The sequence below is a fragment of the Macaca mulatta genome, chromosome 17 (assembly GCF_049350105.2).
Source record: "Macaca mulatta isolate MMU2019108-1 chromosome 17, T2T-MMU8v2.0, whole genome shotgun sequence".
Lineage (NCBI taxonomy): Eukaryota > Metazoa > Chordata > Mammalia > Primates > Cercopithecidae > Macaca > Macaca mulatta.
The window spans coordinates 11364496-11382698 of NC_133422.1; the positions used below are offsets into that span (position 1 = coordinate 11364496).

At 40.5% G+C, this 18203-nt stretch overlaps 1 protein-coding gene across 5 annotated transcripts in view; it reads right to left on the reverse strand.

Annotated features, from left to right (window-relative positions):
• Window positions 1–18203, reverse strand: part of LOC106994212 (uncharacterized) — a 395709-nt gene that overhangs the window by 133789 nt on the left and 243717 nt on the right. The window contains exons 2-3 of one of the 5 annotated variants that reach the window (XR_013407869.1): window positions 10003–10864; window positions 6091–6195 (exon numbers count right to left, since the gene is read on the reverse strand). The gene's annotated coding sequence lies outside the window, so the exon portion shown is untranslated. Of the gene's footprint in view, window positions 1–6090; window positions 6196–9930; window positions 10865–18203 lie in introns of those variants that run through there. The other 4 variants (XM_077974169.1, XM_077974173.1, XM_077974171.1 and 1 more) reach the window with 4 other exon arrangements.

Here is an 18203-nt window from a genome sequence, read left to right on the forward strand (position 1 = left end):
TTCTGTAATCTATTCCGTTGGTCTATGTGTCTGTTTTTATACCAGAACTATGTTGTCTTGGTTACTGTAGAATTTTAAGTATCGTTTGAAGATGGGTAGTGTGATACCTTTGTTTTTGTTCCTCTTGCTTAGGATTGCTTCGGCTACTAGGGTTCTTTTTTTTGTTCCATATGAATTTTAGAATAGTTTTTTTTCTAATTCTGTGAAAAATGTCATTGGTAGTTTGATGAGAATAGCATTGAATCTATAAATTGCTTTGGGTACTATGAACATTTTTACAATATTTATTCTTCCTATCTGTGAGCATGGAATGTTTTTTTTACTGACATTTATATATATACCCATAGGTATATACACACATATATATACATATAGTTTTGTGTATGTGTGTCTACGTGTGTGTATGAGTGGGTACATATACATATACACACACAAATATATATATATATATATATATTTTTTTTTTTTTCCCCCACTGATTCTTGAAAAACAAAAATGAGCTATCATGTTTATTCATTGCAGGTAATGGTGTGCTGTGAAAGCTTTAACAATTGGCTTCCAAATAAAAGTCCTGATTCACAGCACCTGCCAATTTCTGTGGTATAAACACTTCTACTGTATCTGGTTTCAAACTAACATGACATCACAGAACAGAGTTGGGAAGAGATGCATATAATCAGCTCTTGTGAGCTGCTGTGTGCCAGCTCCAGTGTATCTCTGCATGTCTCCATCAAAATGTTTTTCTCCATATTTTCCCCATAGACAGACTTTTCATTGTGTGATTCTCATATCAGAAGTGAACATTTTAGAGACAGCCCAGGATAATAGAAAAACAAACAGATTTTAGAGTCAGATAGCCTGGCCCTGGCTCCATACTTACAAATGATGGAAACTTAGGCTAGTTTCTTAGCCTCTTAAAACCTAGCCTTTCTTTCCCTATGTGTGTGAGAGGGTGTTGTGAAGACTAAATAAAATTAGATCACCCTTTAATAGTACTGTAAACAATGGGTCAAGAATGATCAGGAGCTCAGGAATGGGCTGACACAACATGAATCCAAATCTGGTTAACAACGAAATTATTTTTTAAACAAATAGGTTTTTTTATTTTCAAATAAGTTTTTCAAACTGTTCTCTATAAGGAATTTCTTATTCCATCTTGTGTGTTCAGTTATTCTCAGTCTTTTTTAATTCATAAAGTTAAAGAACCTCATCAGTGGTAAAAGATGGACAGTGGGGACCCACATGATTGTTTTTCTGGTGACAAGGGTTGGAAATGCCATGTGACAGTGGAGCCCTCCAAGAAGTCAATCATCATAAGGTTTGATTTCTGTTGGAGTGTGCAACATGTTACATTCAATCTTCTATTTTTGACCTATACAGTAAGTCTTTCTTTATTCTTGCTTAATACATATTTTTAAAAACTATTTTTCAGAAGTTCTGTTTAAGAAAATGAAGTATTTACAGAGTATAATATGGGTCTGGATATGACTTGGTTCTTAAGAAAAGGGAAAAATATCCAGACACTCTCAGTATCTAAAGATTTTAAAACACTGTGTTTGTTCTTTCAGGCAGAACCTTCCCTGTTGCAAAGGACAGAAATTTAGTCCAAAATAGCTTAAATCAAAACGGAGTTTGTTGGTTCACATCACTGGGAAGTCTGTTAAGTTTAAGATCAAGCTGGAGCTTGATCAGCCTGTTCACAAGATACCACCGAGTCTCTCCCTTTCTCTCTTCCCTCTCTCTTTTCATTTCTCAGCTCTATTAACTTTGCTTGTTCTCATCTAAGCCAGGTTAGGCTCTCTGCCTGTGTAAAATGATGGTCGCAGTAGCTTGATAATCATACAGGGTGATTATCTCAGAAATGACTTCCTTTCCTCTCCCCTAGCAGCTACATCAATCCCAAATTTAGCTCTGTTAGATCAGATGCCCACCCCTGGGGGAAATCACTGTATCCATGGAGACAGAATATTCTATTGGTCATTCTCATTCATGCTCCCACACTGACCTCATGAAAAGGGAGGTAGGAGCCTGTTATGATTTGAATGTATCTCTTCCAAAATTCAAGTGTTGTCAATGTAAGAGTATTAAGAGGTAGGGCTTTCAAGAGGTGATTAGGTCATGAGGACTCCTCCCTGGTGAATGAGATTAAAGCCCTTGGGAATGGCATCGAAAAGCATTCCTCTCAATCACTCTTCTGTCATATGAGGACACAGCAATCCTCCTATCAGGGATGCATCTTTCCCCAGACCCCAAACCTATCTGTGCCTTGATCTTGGACTTCCAGCCTCCAGAGCTGAAATAAATTTCTGTTCTCTGTGAATTACCCAGTCTGTGGTATTCTGTTACAGCAACACAAATGAACTAAGACATAAATTGGAATGAGAGAAGTGGGGTGTTGCTATAACAAATACCTGACAATGTGGAAGCAGTTTTGGAACTAGGTCATGGGTAGAGACTGGAAGAGTTTTGTAGTGAGTGCTGGAAAATAGAGTGAGCCTGTGTTTCCATGAAGAGATCATTGAGGGCAATTCTAATGAGCACTCAGAAGAAGAGGAAAGTCATAGGGAAAGCCTCAGTCTTTTCAGAAATTATCTAAGTGGCTGTGAACAGAATGTTGGTAGAAATATGGACAGTGAAGACATTTCTGATGAGGTCTCAGGTACAAATTAGGAAAAAGGTATTGGAAACTGGGGGAAAGGCCATCCTTGTTACAAAGCAACGGAGAACTTGGCTGAATTACGTCCATGACCTAGGACTTTGTGAAAGGCAGAACATAGGAGGGACAAACTAAGATATCTGCAAGAAGAAATCTCTCAACAGCCAAGTAGTGAGGGGGCCATGTGGTTTCTCTTGATGGCTGATAGTAAAATGTGAGAAGAGATAAATGATTTAGAGGTGAAAATTGTAATTCAAAGAGAAGCAGGATATAAAGATTTGGAAAGTTTGTAGCCTGGCCATGTAAAAAGAATAAAGAAGTGTGTTTAGTAGAAAAAACCAAGAGCGTGGTAAAGAGACCATTTGTTAAGGAGATTAGTATGGCTAGAAGGAAGCCAGGTGCTATTCATCAAGACAATGAGAGAATAACTCAGAGAGGCTGTCCTTCCCTTCACAGTCCCAGAGTGACAGGACCTCAAGTCCAAAACAATTTAAAGGGAGGGACCTAAGTCTCCAGTGGGGACCTTGAGGCTCACTGCTCAGGCTCAGAGCAGTCTTGGCTGCCCCAGCTGTGGCACAGATGGGTCAAGGTGTGACTTGGGCCATCACTCTAGAAGGTATAAGTGATGAGCCTTGGTGGTGTCCACGTGGTGCTAACTTCACAGGCTTGCAGGGTGCAGGTGCTTTAGATGCATGGCTTCCTCCACCTAGATTTCAAAGGATGCTGACAGCCTCAGGGCTCAGGCAGAGACTTGCCTCAGGAGTGGGCCACTTCAGAAAGACCCCTACACTAAGGCAATGCTTAGTGGAACCATAGGGGCAGGGTCACCTCCAACACCCCATAAGTGTATGTAGATCTACCAGCATGCAATGTCAGCTTGGGATTGCTGCAGGCACCTGACTCCAACCAGTGAGAGCGGCTGCGTGGGCTGTGCCCAGCAAAGCTGTGAGGGGGCTGTGAGGGCTGTCTAGGGCCTTAGGGGCCCAACCTCTGCCCCAGTGTGTCTACAAGGCAGCAAAAGCGTTGTTCTTAAAACTGAAGATTTAATGTTGTTCGCCCTGTTGGGTTTTGAACTTACTTGGAGTCTGCGACTCATTTCTTCTTTCCCGTTGCTCCATTTTGGAATGGAAATGTCCATCCTATGCCTCACCATTGTAATTTGGAAACAAATCACTTGTTTCAGTTCCCAGGCTCATAGCTGGAGTGAAATTCACCTCAGGATGAATTGTGCCTGGAATCTCATCCATATCTGATTTAGATTCGACTTTGGACTTAGACTTTAAAGTTGATGTTGGAATGAGTTAAGACTTTTGGGGGCTACTGGGATAGAAAGAATGTATTTTGTATATAAGAAGGATATAAGTTTGGGGGACAGGGGCAGAATGCTATTGTTTGAATGTGTCCCTTCCAAAATTCTGACGTTGCCCATGTGTTGGTATTAAGAGGTGTGGCTTTAAGACATGATTTGGTCAAGAGGGTTCTGCCCTTATCAGAGGAATTAAGGCCTTACAAACAAGGCTGCATGCACTGTTCATCTCCTGCTTGCTCTTTTCTGTTCTGCTGCTATGTGAAGACAGATCCCCTCCCCTTCTGAGGATGCAGCCTTACCCCAGACAATGGAATCTGTCAGTGCCTTGATTTCAGGCTTCCCAGCATCCAATACTGTGAGAAATTTTAGGTTGGTGCAAAAATAATTGTGGTTTTTGCCATTACTTGTAATAAATTTCTGTTCTTTATAAATTACCCAGTCTGTGGTACTGTGTTATAGCAGCACAAACAAACTAAGACAGAGCCCTTATAGATGGCCCTCTAGAATCACAGAAGATAGGGCAGGGACAGCTACCCTATGGAATGAGAGCAAGGAAAACAAAAAAGTAAGCCACGTGCACCAAAGACCTAGTTCAAGTGAGACAGGAGTGGGACACAGCTCCTCCTTCAGATACTTTTTTTTTTTTCCTCTCTCCACAAAACCCAGACTACTACCTTGCTGATGCTGTACCCACTAACATACAAAGAAAATAGCCATTTTTCTTTGCTCTCATCATGTTTAACCATGCCTTTTACTTAAAGAATTCCAGGAACTGTCCTTCGGAGAGCCACAGTATTGAACCAAGGTTGTGGAGTGTTCCACCTTGGGAAGGAATGTTGGACAATTGATTTACAGCCTTGTTGCCACCCGCCAGACCACCAGGTTGCCATTTACTCAAGATAACCATGGCAACCAGACGTGCTGACCTGCATACCCTGCACCTTCCATGCTTTACCCAGCCTGCAAACCCCACCCCGATGTCAATTCCTACTCTTCACCTAATAAAAATTCCCTACTGGGGCCGTTTTCAGAGAGCCAGCTAGAAAATCCTTGCACCTCAGCTGTTTCCCTTGCACAAGCCCTGAAATAGAGCCTCATCTAGGAAACCTGCTTGGCTTGTGTTGATTTCCATTACTTGGGGAATCTAAGAGCCCATGGTCTGTAACACAAGTACTCTATACTATCTTGGGTGGTCATCTAGTCTAAATTTAAATGCATCAGAATTAGGGAACTTTATCATATGCTGCTGCTACTACTACTGCTATCAATAGCAACCATTTTTTTGGACACTTAGAAGCTCACAGGCATTGGATGGATGTAGTCCTATATGATGTACTCCACAGGCCACCCTCAAGCTCCACCATGCCCAAAGCCAGCAGCTCCACTGCCATCTGTTTCAGCAAAATGGGATCCCTAGCAGAGCTCGTTTCCAGAGACTCATTTCTGAAGGGAATACAGCACAAGGCTCCTGATTGTCAGCACCTGGCTCCATTGTTTACCTCCTCCTGGCAAGGGACTGGGATTTTGAGTTTGGACTTCAGCATTAGGCAGACAGGACGACAGTGATAGGCACCAATGACAAATGTCCACTTGTCTTTCTAATATCTACACATAATCTTATGTACTTAAACTTTCAAGTAAAAAAACCCTCAATGGAACTGAATAAATTAAAACCCACTCTATCCCCAAAAAGGAAACCACTCAAGATTCTCTCTTCCTTTGCCTACAGCTCTGAATTCAGGAATTTGGGGCCAAGTTTTTGTTTTTTGTTTTTTTTTTTAACTAAGTTTTCTCCCAATCCCATATTAGTCTTCTGACGCCTCTGAACTAAATCTGTAAAGGTCACCATCACAACACATCCTGTATACATTAAGGGAATGGAAGAGATAAAAATAAATTAGTATGAAAGTATTATCATTACATGATATGACAAGAAAATATGGGTACATGCCATGGTTCTCATTTTGGTGACTGACTGTTTACAGTTTTTATCAGTTCTTTTCTTCAGCAACTCTTTCATCTTCCCTTGGCCCATGGCTAGTACCTTGACTTGCTTGAGTTGGTTGCTCAGTGGATGGCTCTAAAAGATATTCGGGAGGCATCTGGGTCCTTGGTAGTCCTTTCTGTATCAGGAGCTATATAGTTGTTTGGTTTTTTTTTTTTTTTTTTTTTTCAAAATTGGGGTGTTTATCTCTTTAACCCAAGCAGAAAAATGCATAATCCAGACTTCCTATAAACACAGAACAACGAAATGGAACAGGATTGAAACTACCCTATTCCCAGCCTATGTGAGTCAAAATCAGAAGATCTGATTGAAGGCAAATGTTCAAGTCACAGAAGAAAGATGTTTTACCAGTGGTTATCTGGGCATGTTTTAAGCTTTTGGTTCATATGGTTTTTGGGAAGTTCTCCAGTCATCTCTCCATTTTATGTTATTTATTAACAAAGAAACTACTTATATATTTACCAAGACATCTGTTTATCTATTTTGAGACAAATCAAAATTTTTTTCAAACATTGTCTTTTGAGGCAAATTAATAAGCAACCATGAAATAACAAAAAACAAAGTGAAGCTCTTGTGTCATTTTTCCACCTTTGTTGTATGTTTAAATTAAGTTTTCCAAAAATCTGCTAAGGGAGAAATTACTGTCTGGGTCTGCTCAAACTTTACCTGTGTCCACAATCTCAACCAGGAATAATTTGGCCACAGAAATATACTTCCTTTTATCAGTACATTGATAAAAGTGTCAATTATATCACCCAATATAAATCATAAAATATATATAAAAATATAAAATTTTTAAGTGCTGTGAAAGAACTGAGAATGAAAAGGAATGAATGGAAATGTGCAATACTTCAACCAGACCCTATTTCTTAATCATTAAAACTCTTTTTCTATTTTAATTCAACATAGTGAATTTCAACAGGAACTGAAAAAACAGGAATATGGTGCTAGTTAATTCTAATTTAAAGTTTGAACTCTATTTCAGAATTCAAAGGGGTTCTGAACATTTCACCAATTATTTTCAGAAGGAAATGTGAAACAGCAATATATCAGAATTCAAAATGAAAAGTTTATAACTTCACAATCCCTCTTCTGAAACCCTTGGAGTCAGAGGTGCTTCAGTATTCAGAATATTTCAGCAGCACTCTAAGGCAGCTTCAGTAATTAAATACATTAATATCTCTGTGTAGAAATGTATGATTATTTACATAGAGTGGGACGAATAAAGACTAATCATAGCCCCAAGTCAGTTAAGGTCAAGTTTCGTGGCCAGATGAGTTCAGGTCAGAGCAAGTTTTGTAGCCAAGTGAGTTATGAAAATATTTTCAATTTTCAGAGCTGTTTTCCTTCCTGTAAATACAGATGAAAAATCAGGACCTTCCTACACTGAAAGGAACCTTGTTTTTAAAGGGCTTTACGTTGTTGTCCAGTGATTTTTCATTAAGGCTTTTATACAGAACTCAGATGATTGTAAAATGCTATGATTAACTCTCATTATCAAAAACAAAAACAAAAAACCCTTTAATCTTTAAGGCCACCTACACTGTGTAAATAATGTACAGAAAATTAGAGAAAACCACAACTTATGTCTTGTTTCAGTATATCAAAATCTGTATAACACCAATGTGGTTCTTTTGAGATGCTGACAATATACAATTCAAAAAGGAGCTATGGCTGCAAAAAAGTGTGAAATGCTGTGTGATTGTATGTTTTGGAGGAGCAGCTGTGAAGTATATCTTTCCCTCTCTTTAATTCTAACCTGCAAATTAAGAAATACGTTTTTTCAGTTGCAGAATATTAAAATATTCTAGCTGATTCATATCATATTTATAATTTATATATTCATAATATAGTTTATATAATTTATTTCATAATAGTTATAAATTCCCTTCCTGATGATTATAGACTTACCACTATTCACACCCCTCCCCTTTGAAATAACTACAAAAAGTCTCCTGCTTATCTTCCCCACTTTGAAGCAGAAACAATGACTGCCAGAAAAGTTCTATATAGGAAGAAGTTAAAAAAACATCAATCATTTTCACAGACAGCAACTGAAAGATCTTAAAAAAAAGCCCTTACTTAAAGGCATATGCTCTCCTTTCAGCACAACTCAGCTCTTCCATCGGGGAACTTCATAAAATACTGTACATATGAAGAAAAAAGTACACCTCTTGGCCGTAAAATTTTGGCAACTGCTTCGGAACAATCCTGTTGAAATGAGGTGGGGCTGCTTTGGGGGTTTTTCTGAAGCTCCAGTATCCTGGCGACCCATCAGCCTGACACTGAGCTGGAAGTGGGGGCTAAAGAAGCTGAGATTTTCTTTGAAATAAACAAATGTTCAACTCTCTAATTGAAAACTTGGAACATGATTTTGGGAAAGCAAATGTGTCAGTGTAAGAGACTTCAAAATATTTAAACGCCTTGGCTGAAAATTAGAAATGGAAAATAGCTGGGTGCAGTGGCTCACGCCTGTAATCCCAGCACTACGGGAGGCCGAGGCAGGAGGATCACCTGAGGTCAAGAGTTCTAGACCAGCCTGGCCAACATGGTGAAACCCTGTCTCTACTGAAAATACAAAAATTAGCTGGGCATGGTGGTGTGCACCTGCAATCCCAGCTACTCGGGAAGCTGAGGCAGGAGAATCACTTGAACCTGGGAGGTGGAACTCGCAGTAAGCCGAGATCACACCACTGCACTCCAGTCTGGACAACAGGGCGAGACTCCAACTCAAAAAAAAAAAAAAAAAAAAAGGAATAGAAAACAAACAAAGACAAACAAGGTTTAACAGCCCAAATGTGTAACATTAGGAGAAGGCTTCTAAAATCATTATATTCATACCAGGGAATATAATGTAGCCACTAAGCCATCCACAAAAATTAAAATGATGTGAAAAAGTGTTCAAAGTGTTAAGCAGAAAAAGTAGTTTCCAAAATCTAGTATAATCTTCATGTTCCCTCACTACGGGATCATTCCTGTGAGTAAACACACCTGCTTTATTATTTCCCAACTTGAAAGAAAAATTCCTTAACCCAAATATCCACCTCCTGAATTAAACTGGAGTAGTTTCTCCTATTTACGTAAATTTTCTTGAATCAGTTGTCCATACTTGGGTTTGTTTCCTGAACTGATTTCTTTTCTTCTTTTTTTAGAGACAGTGCCTCACTCTGTTGCCCAGGCAGGCATGCAGTGGCACAATTACGGCTCACTGCAGCCTGGAACTCCCAGGCTCAAGTGATCCTTCCATCTTCCAAGTAGCTTGAACAATAGCTGTGTGCCACCATGCCCAGCTGTATTTTTCACTTTTTTCTAGAGATGGGGTCTCACTGTGTTGCCCAGGCTGGTCTCAAACTACTGACCTCAAGCTATCCTCCTGCCTCATCCTCCCAAAGTGCTGGGATTACTGGTGTGAGCCACTGCACCCAGCCCTCCTGCAAGGACTTCGATTAAGATTTTGCCCTCACTATCCCACCAAAATCCATGACCCCTAAGTAGTCAAAATCCACTGATCAGTTCTCAGACCTCATATGATGCAACCCACCGGCTGTATCTGATACAAGTGACCTCCTCCTTGGCTCACATTTTCTTCTGAACTTCTAGAGCACACCTTTGTGTCAGTTCTCCTATTTGACTGGTCAAGCCTTCTCACTCCCCTTTGGTGCATCCTCTTCTACTTCCTGCCATCTAAACACTGGGAGGACCCCAGGACTTGGCCCTCAGACGTTTTTCTTTCTAACATACTCTGCATCGTCTAATGGCACCTGGTCTCATGACTTTAAATGCCATCTGTGTGGCTATGACATTAGTCTACTCTCTCCCCAATCTATGTGACATCTCCATTTGTAACTTCCATTTCCTCAACTAAATCTGATTCTCTTACAAACTTCCCTATCTCAATAAATGGTTTCCAATGACTTAGGCCAAAAATTTTTGATTCATTCTTGTCTCTCTTTTACTTACCCACTTCCATTCCATCAGCAGATGCTTTGGATTTTACCTTCAAAACACCCCAGATCTTCCCACTCTTCTCACCTTCATTTCTATCCCTCGGATTCTAGCTCATCTTCTTGCATCCGGCTTCCAGCATCCTCTCGCTCTCCTTTCGCCACCGTAACCATAGCCAATTTCGTAAAAGGTGCATCATATCCTATCACTGTTCTGTTCTCACTTCAAAATCTTCCCATTGTACTTGATACTGTAGATCAACACTCAGGATGATTCTAACCCTCTCCAGTTCATAGAACTTCAACCTCTCTTGCAGTTATGTTCTGGACATACGTTAGATTCTGCCTATTAACATGATGGCAGAAGTGGCACCAGCTATCTCGTTGCTGCCTCAAATGCTGTTGCTGGCAAGCCTCGGCGTGGAGCACTGTGGAATGTTTTTGGCTTTGGTTTTGGTTTCTGCAGAAGCATCTTAGTGTCCAGGAACCAGCTTAGGATGGAGACAAGCATTTGCAGAAGCAGCAGCTTCCTCATCCCTGAGTCACAGTTTCAGCTGTACACTCCAGAGAACAGATGCTGTGTGGCATCTTGACTCCCCACACTCAAGAGCATGGTAGAATCGTAGCTTCCATGGCGCACTCCTGTGAAACAGTTTTTCTGGAAGTCATTCCCAGAGGTGCGTCTGATAGCCTACTTCTCCAGTCCTTCCAAAGATTTCGCAAGCAGCAGATTCACTAAACTGAATCGCTTTCTCCTTCAATCAGCCAGAGAAGTTTCCATTCTTGGATACCCCATTAATATGCCATCACACCAGAATCAATCCAAAGTCCTTACTCTACACACGAGATCCTGTGTGCTGCAGTGCCTACCACCTTTGTGGTTTATAGCCTTCTACTCTTTCTCTTGCTCATTCTGCTCCAGAAACACAGGCAGAGAAACAAGCATGCTGCTGAAAGAAAACAGAAAAAATGAGGATATAACTGCTCAGTTGTGTTCTTACAAATATATTTACATTGCCCAGAACAATAAAGTAGAACACTAAGTGTGATGCAATTCAAATGCATTGTTAATCCTAGAGAAAGGTTTTGAAACCTGCCTCTTAGAGTTTCCCTGGATTTACTCTAGCTTAATAGAGCCTCTGTTGATCTGTGCTAATCAGTGTGGAATACAGATAATCTCTCTGATATAAACCCTGAGCTCATATGGAATCGCTTTTTTGTTTTTCCCTTTGTCAGATTTTCAGGTAATTTTCAATAAGAAATGGAAAAAAAGTGTTTTTTCCCCCACATTCAATGCTATTTGTACTCCTCATTTTGCATTTATGTTGATATTTACATTTAGAGGAATTTTATATTTGAGTTTGTATAATTTCGGCTTACTGGCTTATGCCTCTAAGCAAACAGTCCAAATAGACTTTATGAATTCCATGCATTTAGCTGTGAATTAGACAATACATTGGTCAATCTGATTATTTCCACTACCTATACAACTTGGGCCAAATGCCACAGCCAAGTAGCTGTAAATATCCACAAGCAACTAACAATATGCTGAAATGAAAAATATGCATGATAGGAGATTTGCAAAGCTGTATTAATCTATTCCTTTTTGTGCCCAATGAAACAATGAACTCTAGTATCCTGAATTGCAATATGCACTTATTTATTTAAATGTGTGTTTGAGCCCTAAGAAGGAAAATATATATTTATGCTTTAGTGACCCTTTTGATGATATCAGGATATTATTAAACCTATTGAAAAACATTCAATTGCTTTGAATCAGTACTTGGTTTTGATTCCTCTTTTTCCCATTCTAGAGATGGATTGCTTTGTTCATGAAGAAGTTCAGATTTAAGAGTTAAATTTGAAGTTAATGCTAGAAATATTTTTACTGCTGGATATTTGTTTTTTGAGGCAGAATATTTCATGCTTAGTAAGAAGCTTGAAATTAATGCCTTAATACTTTCCAGGGACCTCTGAGTGCTGAGCTTATTGACTCTGGAAGGAGAATGCCGCCTCCACAATTCTGGTCTGTGTGGCTCTTAAAGTCAGAGTGCCCTAGCCAGGGGATGATGGATGCAAATGACTTATTTTGAGGATTCTGTTATCCTGCTGGTGGAGACCCAGAAGGCAGGACCCTTTTTGCAGAAATATGTAAAATAAACTCAATAAATGCATTTTTTTTTTCAGAATGGCCTAGGAATCATTTTATTGGTAAAAATGGCCATATTTCCACTTCTAAAAAGAAACTGTCAAAATAAGTATAATTGGCTGTTTTGTAATTTTTCTATTAATATTGATTTGCAGCCAGATAAGGTGGCTCACACCTGTAATCCTAACACTCTGAGAGGCCGAGGCTGGAGGATTGCTTGAATCCAGGACTTCAAGATCATCCTGGGCAACACAGTGAGAACTTATCTCTACAAAAAATAAGCAAAATGAGCCAGATGTGGTGGTGTGCACCTGTAGATCCAGTTACTCAGTAAGCTGAGGTGGGAGGACTGCTTGGGCTCAGGAAGTCAGGGCTGCAGTAAGCTGAGATCACACCACTGCACTCCAGCCTGGGCAGCAAAGGAGTTCCTATCTCCAAGAAAATTTTTTAATTTTTTAAAATTAAAGATAAGTAAAAATAAAAATTCTCAACAAATATCATCTATGACAATTACTGATGGCCCAATTTTTCTTTTTTCTTTGGAAACACAAGGAAATGGGGTCATTTTCTGAGAGTGAGGAGGCCAGTAGTTGAGGGAAATGATGAAGGCTTACATCAGCCATGGAGGGTCTTGGGCCAAAGAAACAGACATGATGTAATGGAAAGGAAGAATGGGCAGACCAAGGACATGCCTGATATGGGAATCCAAGGATTGTCATGGACCAATCTCCATGGTTTTATAATAATGTCCAGGAACACAGGGCCGTTCATATGAATGCAGGAAAGGCAGATGTTAGACCAAGGTTAGATCTTTTAATTTTCTTTTTTTTTTAGACAGCCTGTTTCCCAGGCTGGAGTGCAGTGGCATGATCATAGCTCACTGCAGGCTTGACCTCCTGGGCTCAAGTGATTCTCTCTCCCCAGCCTCCCAAAATGCTGGTACCACAGATGTGTACTGCTGCACCTGGCTAATTTTTAATTAAAAAAAAAATAGAGACAGGGTCTCCCTATGTTGCTCAGGCTGGTCTCAAATTCCTGGCCTCAAATGATCCTCCTGCCTCAGCCTCCCAAAGTGTTAGGTTTATAGGCATGAGCCACTGCACCTAGTGTTGGATGTAGCCAGGGCGTGCAGCAAAGGTTAGTGGTAAAGGGAATTGAGAATGCTCATAAGTAAGCAGGACAGATGGCGCACCAAGCTGGTGAGAGAAGGAAGAGAGGACATGGGGGCTGATAGGCTACAAGAATACAGAAGGATCCGGCCTTGCAATCTCTGTGAAGGAGTCAGAGCAGTTGTGGAGGAAATAATAAAATAAGACGTGGAAGGACAGGGGCTTTGGTCATAAAGAGAGCATGGCAGCATTTAGTTCCTCGCAGCACTCACCCCCATCCACTTTAGTAAAGAACCCCTTTGCATCCTGGCACACTGTCAGACATGCAATCTATGATGCCCAGACTTCCTTCAAGTTAGTCTAAGTTCCAGTAACTGAGGTCCAAGTGGAAGGGTTGTGTGGAACTTCTAGAAAGTCTCCTAAAAAAAGAGGTGGCGAACCTTTTCCCACTTCCCCCCTTTTTCTCTTTCCTTCCATCTGGAATGCAGATGTCATCGCTGGAGCACCAGAGGCCTCCTTGGTCTCTGAGGTAGCTCGCTGAAGATGGGCAACAGTAACACAGAAGTCACTACCCTAGCTGGTCTCCCACCTCTGGAATGCTTTTGTTTTGATTTTTAGGTAAAGGTGACATAAAGCCCTATGTGGTCTAAATTACCGTTATTTGGGGGTTTATTATTACTATCAGCTTAACATAAACCTAACACAGAGTACGATACCAAGTTTAAAGATTTCTGAAGTGAATTATTGCCAGGATGTCCAGGCTGAGGCTGTGGAGAATAGCAGGAGATGGAAGCATACATCTGGTGATTGCAATGTTTTAAATTATGTTCTATTAACATCTATGCCCCTGTGGCTTTCATCACTTGTCTTCATCTTACTGTGAGATATGCCAAACAGAACTGGTTTCATTATTTTCCCTCGTGCCATTTGAAGTCAACTGTTTTGGGCTCAATTGTGTTATTTATTTTATTTTATTTTATTTTGGAGGCAGAGTCTTGCTCTATCCCCCAGGCTGGAGTGCGGTGGCATGAACTCGGCTCACTGCAACCTCCATCTCCCAGGTTCAAGCGATTCTCCTGCCTCAGCCTCCTGAGTAGCTGGGATTACAGGCTCCTACAACACCACGCCCAGCTAATTTTTTGTATTTTTAGTAGAGACAGGGTTTCACCATGTTGGTCAGGCTGGTCTTGAACTCCTGACCTCAGGTAATCCACCCACCTCCGCCTCCCAAAGTGCTGGGATTACAGGCGTGAGCCATCGCGCCTGGCCTGTATTATCTTTCTTATAGGTCATGCATCCTCTAGTCTGTCAAGCTCTCTTTATGTGACAAAGCTTTGCATTTCTTTCCTCTGAGCATGCCCCACTTCCTCCAGTTCAGTTTTCAAGGGTGAGGTCCAAACCAGGACACGGAGCGCAAGTGTGGGTCTGAGCAGGCAACTATCTCCTTCACTCAGAAGGACATGCTTCTATGACTTCGTTATCTTTTCCAGGAGGTACCTCATGCTTTTCATTCCTGTGGAACTTTGTTTTGATTAGACTACATGTCTTTTCCATCTGCCATGCTGTTAAAGTCACATCTTCTCCAATATTGAGTTGCGTAGTTCTGATCTCTTTCAAGTGTAAGTACGCAGCCTGAAGCAGCTGGCCCTATTAAATCTCTTCTGTAAGATTGGCTCACTGCTTCAGCCCACGGAGATTTTGGAAAATCTGATTCTGTTACCATCGTACTTCCTCTCCGTAAGCCTTGTTTGTTTGCAGTTTTGGTAAGCCTGATCTCTAGTTCTTCATCTAAATCACTGATCAAATGTTAGACAAGCCACCTTGCGCTTAGACAAGGACCTTTCTCCATGCTGCCATTCACCAATCGAGTCATCAGATTCAGAGGAGTATAATATGCAGCAAATTACTGTTCTCATTATTACATTCAGGATTTCTTAGCCCAAGAAAAAGAAAGATTAAAAAGCTCTCTACTGTAAATCATTTGGTCACTGAAGGCTATTTGGAGTGAGTGAGTTTTTTGCTGGTATCCCTCTAAAGGTGTCCATAGTTGACATTTGTTAAAACTATGACGTGTCAAGCTCCGGTTGGGTCAGTTGTCCTTATGGCGATGAGGTGTGTGTTACATCAGGAATTGAGTTGTATGCCCAAACCCTGTAAGAGGACACTGGAACATGTGCCTGTGTGAGGGAGGTGGCCATATATGCTTGTCCTATTTTGAGGCATGACTTTGGAACTGCACCAGTGATCACATAAATGTACCCGGAGTTTTTGCCTCTTCATTTATAAGCCACATTGATTTGGATCCTGGTTCCTACTTTGTGTTCCTGCCAAGCCAGAGAACCCGATTAAGCCATGGTTTGAAGGGTGTGGAATTTGTTTCATTAGGTTCAGTGAAGAGAGAGTGTTTGAAATTATGCAAATCACCATAAGCTTTTAGATCTTTCTCTCCTTTCTGGTTGGAGAGGCCAGATGTCCATTTTTGTGCCCTAAGTGACATATTCTTAAAAAAAAAAAAAAAAAGTTGCCTTTTCAAAGCTACTTATTCGACTCAACTTGTTTTACATTTTAACATGCTAAAACTGAAAGCTTTTTATTTTCCATGGTAGTAGAGTAGGTAACAAGTTTATTTTCATACTGACTCGAACCCAAGGAAGTTCCAAGTTTGAGTGTAATACTAATGGCAGGGTGTTGCATTACTGTCTTCGTTGGCTCTTAGGGGCATTAAAGCAAAAGAAAGATAAATGAAAATCTCTGGACTGAAAACCTACATCTGATAAGAACACATACTGGTTTTGTGCCCCTTTGAAATTCTTGAGGTCTCTAGTCATCCAGAAACTCATCTTTTGATTATATCCCAATTCTGGGGGTCTCAGGACAGGGAGGAAAGTAGCTCAGAGACAGAAGAGGTGGACAAGAGATTCTCCAATCTGGGACTCCATGTCAAGACCCAATCTGGTACCAGCTATGATCCCAGTTCAAGGCTATGACAGAGGCTGATCTGTTAGCTGGGGCTTGCTGTCAGGTAAATCTGTTGAAATCTTCTTGGCTCTTATATGCTATGCTCTCCCTGCAACAATCAGGTATAGCTGTATTTCACACCATGCTGCCCAAGCCAGCCAGAGGCAGTTTTACATTTTTAATTCCTATTAGACTCTTATTTTGTGTAAGGCATGTTAAAAGATTTATAAACATGATCGCATTGAACAAACACTCTCTGAGGTAGATGTGATGCATTATATCCACATGCCACAGACGCAGGATGTGAAGATCATGTTGGTTAATGACTCCTGTTAAGGTCACACAATTAGGAACAGCTGAACCAGGATTTAGGCCCAGGTCTACTTGACCCAAAGCCCAGTTTATTCTAATTGTGCTGCTTCCACTTGCTCTGGGCAGCAGGATTCTTCTATTTCGACTTTGCTCATGGAATCTGCGGGGGTCAGAGCAACCTTGAGGAGACAGACAACTTGCAGTGTCTGTCTGGGTCTGTCCAGCACTTCCTCCTGACTCATCCCTACATGCTTACTTCCACATTCTCTCACATAATTCAACTACTTCAAGGTCTATAATTTGAGATTTGACCCTGACCTGATCTGGGGATTGGTCTGACTAATGAGGGAGAGGTTTTGCTCCATTTAGAAGGAAATTTTATCGAATTTGTTTCTGGCCCGTCTACCATTTGTAGTTATGTGTGGCCAGTGGCTTAGTCACCAGCGTGCTGGTCACAGGTAAGTGGCCCCACCCCTTAGAGAATGCTATGACCAAGGGAAATGGGGACCAATATGTTACTTGGGTCGAATGTTCAAGTAGAAGCATGATATTAATTCACATACTTTTCATGACGTATCTCTGTCTTGTTCTAAAGAACAAGGAGTGCTTTCTTACAGAATCATAACAGACAGGTATTAATTATGCTATTTGAACTCCAGGAAGAAAAACAGCAAAGCCATATGATAAAAAAGATCGTAGCTCCAAGAGTTCAGCTGAGTCAAAGGATCTATCCAACAAAGAGACAAGTTCCTGTTGAGGCTGAGAGCAGCCTTCCTGCCTTTGAGGGAAGCTGCTGTTCCTAGCAAATTTGCTTTGGCCTAGAGTTGTGTTTTTTCACCATCAAAATCCATTTTAAATATTAACCAAAGTAACTGTGGATTCCCCAAAACCTCCCTAATAGATGAATACCGGGGATTTCATAGAAAGAGATGTTGTTACTGGTTACATTCAAATGGTTTCAAAATGCAAAGCAGGAAACGTAAAAAGAAAGTCTAAGATGAGTTTTGATTTTGGATCCTCCAAAGCAGATCCAGCATAATAATCACATATAACAAGATAACAGCCCACTTTTTCCATATCCAGATTTTAAAATTATGAATAAATTCAAATTTAAGAGTTCTATGTGATTTTTAGGCCTGCTGTAATGAAGTACCACAAATTGAGTGGCTTAGACAACAGAACTTTATTGTCTCCCACTTCTCGAGTCAGGAGGTCCTAAATCAAATTGCTGACAGGGTTGGGTTGGTTCATTCTGAGGGAAGAATCTGTTCCAGGCCTCTCTGGCTTGTAGACAGTGTTTCGGATTTTCTTGTTATGCTATGGGTAAACATCAAAAGGTTTAATAGTGTTTGTCTTTTTAAAGCATGATTTTAACAATTGAATAGAGAATGAATTGCCCTAGGACAGAGCAAGAACAGAGGAAAGAACACCAGCTGGAGTCCAGAGCACGGTTGAAACCATCCTGACTAGAAATTGTGAGGGTATGACCTAAGGCAACATTGGGACAGGGGCTGGATTAAAGGTAAAGCTTCTCTACATTAAAGCACATTATTGAGAGAGTGCAAAGACAGCCTACAGAATGAAAGAAAATATTTGTAAATTATATATCTGATAAGGTTCTAATATCTAGAATATATAAACAACTTACAACTCAACAACAAAAAGACAAACAGCCCAAAAAAAACATGGGCAAAGATCTTGAATGGACATTTATCCAAAGAAGATATACAAATAGTCAACCAACACAAGAAGCTCAAATGT